We start from the raw sequence: 6,710 nt of genomic DNA on the forward strand, positions 1-6,710 counted from the left end.
CTTTTTCTATGATATATTTTTTTCTTATTCTCTCCTTTAGTGTCTTCTTTAGACTTATTATTTGCCTTCCTGAACTTATTTTTCTGCTTTTATTGTTTCAAGTAACAGAAACAACGTCTATTATTATTAGTGCATAGTTTGACAGTTTTGATGTGTATAAATAATTTTAAGGAGACTAAACTTAATATCACCTCTTTTGGCCTGAACTCTGAAAGAAACTTGGGTTATATTCTAATAATCTCCTTTCTGTCACATGAACTACTGTATAGACAATAATTTTAAAATTTACCCCAGACATTTCATAAATCTGTTGCTTCTTTTTGTTTCTTGTATTTTAGCCCTTCCTTCAGTGTTTAATTTCCTTTTCAAAATACTGTTTTTATAAGTTACACATTAGTGAGAACTAGTGGATGAAAACTCTTCCTTTTTCCCCTAATAAATTTATTCTGACAGTTATTTTCTCTCAATATTTTGGAATATTATTTCCTTGTCTTATAGTTTCTGTCCATGGTTGCTATAGAGATCCTTTCAATATAAATGCAATTCCATTCCAAAGACATCTCTATATGGTAGAATTCTAAGATAGCCTCCAAGTTTCCAACCCTTTTGTACTCATCCTATAATATCCCCTCCACCTGAGAAAGATGGGATAACACACCCATTATTACAGTATTTTATTTGGCAAAGCTAAAGTGATTTTGCACAAGTAATTAAGGTGTCACAAGAGTTGATTTAAAGGAAAGCCAAAGGGAGATTCTGCTGCATGAGGCTTACTTAATGAGAAAATCCTTTAAGGATGGACTGAGACCTTCCTGAAGACAGAGATACTCCTTTGTTTACCTTAAAGAAACTAAAATCAAGCGGTGACCTGCCCTAATGAGATGAGGGCAGACCTCTAGAAGCCCAGTGCCTCCAATCTATAGCTACCTGCAAGGATCTGCATTCTACCAAGAACCAAGACCTGGCTGAGATGAGAAAACTTCCTGGCTGACCAGCAGGTTGCCTTCTTGTGGGATCTAATCAGAGGCCCATGATGCAATGCCAAGATTTATAACCAGGGAAACTGGGAAAATGTCTTGAATAAGGGCACCGAGTTTGTGGTAATTTGTTAGTATTAGAAAAACCAAAACGTTACATTATCTTTCTTGCTTATTTAAATATCCTCTTTTTAAATGGTATTCTGCCATTTCACTACATGTTTAGGATGGTCTAGTTTATTTTAGTTGGAACACATTATACTTTACACACCTAAGTATTTTTTTTTTCATAAGGCTGAAAAATTCTCAGCCATTATAATCTCCTTATTTTCTCTATACCTCTATCAGATTTTCCTCTTTATCATTCTGTGACGTTTTCTGGAAATATTGTTTAAATTTAATCTCCAGTTTATTAACTTTATCTTCAGCTATGCTAATTCTTACTTTAAAAATTCAACTGATGGGGTTGACGGTTTAGAAGAATGATAGATCTCCAGGATATATGTTTGTCATGAAAAACGCCCTGAGTTCAATAACTAGCATCCCACACCAAAAATAGTAAACTTAAAATTTCAATGACTTTGTTTCAAGAAAGGATATCAGATATTTCTCAAAGTATACCTTGTCTTGGATTTTTCTCATATTTTATTTTTTTAAATGATTACAGTTTTCATTGTAGAGGTCTTTTATCTCTTTTGTTAGATTGATTCTCAGGTTTTTTTTTTCTTTTTTTTTTTGGGGGGGAAGTATTGTGAATGGGGTAGTTTTCCTAATTTCCTTTTCAAGAGATTCATCACTGGTGTATAGTACTGTGTTTGATTTATGAGTGTTGATTTTATATCCTGCTACTTTGCTGAACTAATTTTTTAGTTCTCAAAGTTTTCTGGTGGAATATTTGTATCTTCTAAATATGCAATCATGTCATCAGCAAATAGTGATAGTTTGAATTCTTCTTTTCCTTTATGTATCCCTTTAATTTCTTTATCCTGTCTAATTTCTCTGGCTAGAGTTTCAAGGATTGTTGGATAGAAGTAGTGAAAGAGGGCATCCTTGTCTTGAATGCATTCAATTTTTTCTCCATTTAGAATGATGTTGGCCTTGGAATTATCATATATATAGCTTTTACAATGTTGAGGTATGTTTGTACCATCCCTAGGTTTTTCTGTTTTTTTGAACATGAAGGGTGCTGTAATTTATCAAATGGGTTTTCTGCATCTATTGAGATGATCATATGATTCCTTTTTTTTAAGTCTATAGATGTGATGAATTACATTTATTGATTCTGTAAGTTGAACCAACCTTGCATCCCTGGGATAAACCCCACTTGATCATGGTGAACTTTTTAATATATTTTTGTATGTGATTTGTCAGAATTTTATTGAGAATTTTTACATGTATGTTTATCAGGGATATCGGACTGAATTTTTCTTTCCTTGATGTGTCTTTGTCTGGTTTTGGCATCAGGGTGATATTAGCCTCATAGAATGAGTTTGATAGGCAGAATTAATATTGTCAAGATGGCCATACTACCAAAAGCGTTATACAGATTTAATGCAATTCCTATTAAAATCCCAATAACATTCTTCATAGAACTAGAAAGAGCAATCATGAAATTCATTTGGAAAAATAAGAGAATCAGTATAACCAAAGCAGTCCTTAGCATGAAAAATGATGCAGGTGGCATCACTGTACCAGACCTAAAACTATACTACAGAGCCATAGTAACAAAAATAGCATGGTATTGGCACCAATATAGACACATAGACCAATGGTACAGAATAGAAGACATAGAAACAAACACACATAAATACAGTTAGTTATCTCACACTAGACAAAGGTGCCAAAAACATTCAATGGAGAAAAGATAACCTATTCAACAAATGGTGCTAGGTAAATTAGAAATTCATATGTAACAAAATTAAATTAAACCCCTACCCCACCATATAGCAAACTCAATTAAAAGTAATTCAAGAACTTAGGCACTAGAACAGAGACCATGTGCCTAATTGAAGAAAAAGTAGGCACAAATCTTCACCATGATGGCTTAGTATCTGACTTCCTTAACAAGTGTAAGAAGTAAAATTAAGAATCAATAAATGGGATGAATTCAAACTAAAAAGCTTCTTCTCAGCAAAGTAAATAATCAATAACATGAAGAGAGAGCCTACAGACTGGTAAAACATTTTTATCACATGTACCTCAGATACAGCATTAATCTCCAGGATATATAAAGAACTCACAAAACTTAGCGCCAAAATAAATAAATAAATAAATAAATAAATAAATAAATAAATAAATAAAAACAAAAACAACCAAATAACCCCATCAATAAATAGGCTGAACTGACACTTTACAGAAGAATAAATACAACACATCAACAAATATTTGGAAAAAAAAGTTCAACATCTCAAGAAATTAGTGAAATGCAAACCAAAACTACTTCATCTCACTTCAGTCAGAATGGCAGTTATCAAAGTACAAGCAAAAATAAGTGTTGGCAAGGATGTTGGGGAAAAGGCACACTCATACATTGCTGTTAGGACTGTAAATTAGGGCAACCACTCTGGAAAGCAGTATGGAGATTCTTCAGAAATCTTGGAATTGAACCACCATTTGACCCAGCTATCCTACTCCTTGGTTTATACCCAAAGGATTTAAAATCAGTATACTACAGTGACAGAGCCACATCAATGTTATAAACTATAAGTAGCTCAACTCACAATAGCTAAACCATGGAACCAAACTAGGTGTTCTTCAACAGATGAATGGATAAAGAAAATATGATATATATACACAATGGACTATCTCAGCCTTAAAGATAAATTAAATGATGATGGCATTGGCTGGTATACAGATGGAGAATATCATGCTTCTCATATATCTTCTCATGCTTCTCAATATCATGTTTTCTCTGGTATGTGAATGCTAATTCACAATAAGTTAGTGGTGAGGCTAGGGAAGAATAGAATAACTTTTTATTAGAATGGAGTGACAGGAGGGGGGGACAAATGGTGTTAGGAAGGGTGATTGAATGAATTGGACATTATTATTCTATTTGCATATATGACTACATGACTGGTATCATTCTACAACATGTACAACCATAAGAATGAGAAGTTATACTCCATTTATATATGATATGTCAAGGTCCATTCTAATGTCATGCATAACTAATTAGAACAAATAAAAATAATTATAAACATAATTTTTAAAATTTTATACTCAATAATTATGTTGTCAATATTTTTTAAATTTCAGATACATTTTATCAAGAATGGTTACTGCCTACTTCTCATGGTTGTTTTTTTATGAGTTTTAATTTTATAATTTGGAGTTGTGTTAGATGGTGTGTACTTTGGAGAATCTAAAGTGTTCTAAACTAAATGTGAACCAACTGATTTGTCTTTGTTGTTTATGCTTCTTCTTATGTAAATCCTCAACATGGTGGGCCCTGAATCACTCACTTTCCCAGTTTAGGTTAGGACTGAACTTTTCTCTTCCTCAGGAAAAAAAATGCCTTTATTTTGTTTTCCCTCTTTCTTTATATTGTCCTTGTATTTTTCATTCTGTGCACCAAGGATTCTGTTTTCCTATCAGGACTTCACTTCTTTCTCCCCTTTCCACATGGACCATTATTTCCAGTCTTTTTGATGCCATTTAGACTGGAATCTCTGAGGTTGTGAGATGGGTATATACTCATAGAGCAGGCAGAACCTTACTTTGACCACTCCAGCTTCAATTCTTCTTCAAATTCTGGTTCTTGGGAATTTCTTGAACTTTTGTATTTCTTCAGATCTATATTTTAAAGTATATGCTACTTACACTTCTTCACATTTCACAGTTTACTTAAAAACAAAGTTTTTTTTTTCATTAGTTATTGGGTTATATTGTTGGAAACATTTTAGATATGACTTAGAGTTCATGTAGACTAATGTATTACCCAGTTTTCCCTCTAATAATGCCACCATTAATGGAAAATTGATGTCTCCAGGCTGATTTCTAAGTGCTTTTATGCATTATTTAACTTGCAAAAATTTTCATATATAAAAAATTATTTGCAATATTAAAAAAAGAGAAACAAGGCTGTGAGAGATAAAATACTTGTGTATATTCACATGCCAAAAAGTAATTACAAAGTATGAATGAAAATCAAGTTTTGTTTGTTTGATTTTGGTTTTTGTCATTGTTATTCCATGGCCCAATTGTTCCCACTGTATATTATTCCCCTGTATACCTTTGGTACTAAATAATTACTTATCTTTTTCTTAATTGCTAATAATAATGTCAAACTTTGTGTTTTTGAAATAAATAACTCCATGTGAATGACAATTAATTATCATTTAATTATGGTTAATTTTCTACTGAGTTAAAATTCATCTTCAGATATTCATTTTAATTCAAGTTTTAATATCACATTATGTTGATGCTTTAATACTTTTAGTTCCCTGAATCTTTTTTTCTTTCTTTTTCTTTCTTTACTATTTCCTCATACAGAATTATATGGTGTTTTGTCTTCATCCTTTTTGGTTATTTTCTGCATGAGCCCATTAATCTGATATTGTCAAAAAAAAAAGTGTCATCCACCAAGTACTGACTATAATTTCCCAAATGCAAAATGAAGAGTAATATGTATATTTGTCTGGTATTTCTAGCATCTGAATTCCTTTAGTCACCATGTGGTAGGACTCTCAGAAAATTACACTTAGAATTCCTTTTTTCCATGTTTGGTACATACCTCTGCTTTTTATTTTTATTTTCCCTTTTCCATTGAAGCCAGCTTATATTTCAAAGTTCATCAATAAGATACATGACTTATAGCTAAAGAATCTTATCTCTGTCTTTTTGAGACATTTTAATGTCTGATAGATTTCTGGCAAGATAAACTTTGCATGAATGTGTGTGATGCAGAACTATGGCTTAATCTGTCATTCAATTATCTTCGTATAGAGGAAGAACTTCTTTTGAGACAAAGCTTGGCTGTGAGTTATGATAAAGATGGAGAGGTCAAGAGGGACTCTGCCTGTTCTTGCTGTTCAGAGGGTGGGGTAGTGATGGTGGGGCTCAGTTTCACTACTTGTGAAATACTTCACATACTTGTGGAATGTTTGGGTTGAGATCATCAACAAATAGATGTGTATGTAATCCCAGAGTTCAGGAGAGGCATGGATTTATGAACTGGAAGTTTTTAGTATGTAGGAAGATATTGATCTTTTATTGTCACTGTAACACATTACTAGAAATAGCATCTTATAAGAACATATACTTAGTATCTTATAGTTCTGGAAATCAGAAGTTTAAATTAGTTTCACTGGGCTAACATCAAGGTGTTGGCAGTCCTGAATTCCTACCAGAATATCTAGAGGGGAAATCATTTACCTTGCATCTTCGAACATCGAAAGGAAACCTGCATTTCTTACTTGTGGCCCACTTTTCCATCTTTAATGCCAGCAACTCAGCATCTGTTCTTATTGCTGTTCTCTCATTCTGTTCTTATAGTGTCATTTTCCTTGACTGTTCTGCTTTCTATGAAGCCCATATAATTAGAGTGGGCCCATACAATTAACCCAAAATAATCTCCTTATTTTAAAATCTTTTACCCAGTCATATCTGAAAATTCACTTTTCCTTTGTAAGGTTACATATTGACAGGTTTGGGATATTAGAATATGGGCATTTTTGTGTGTGAGGGAGGACATTTTCATCCTACCATGGGGGAATGGGGGTAAGGGGATAG

This window comes from Marmota marmota, unplaced genomic scaffold (assembly GCF_001458135.2).
Source record: "Marmota marmota marmota unplaced genomic scaffold, marMar, whole genome shotgun sequence".
NCBI lineage: Eukaryota > Metazoa > Chordata > Mammalia > Rodentia > Sciuridae > Marmota > Marmota marmota.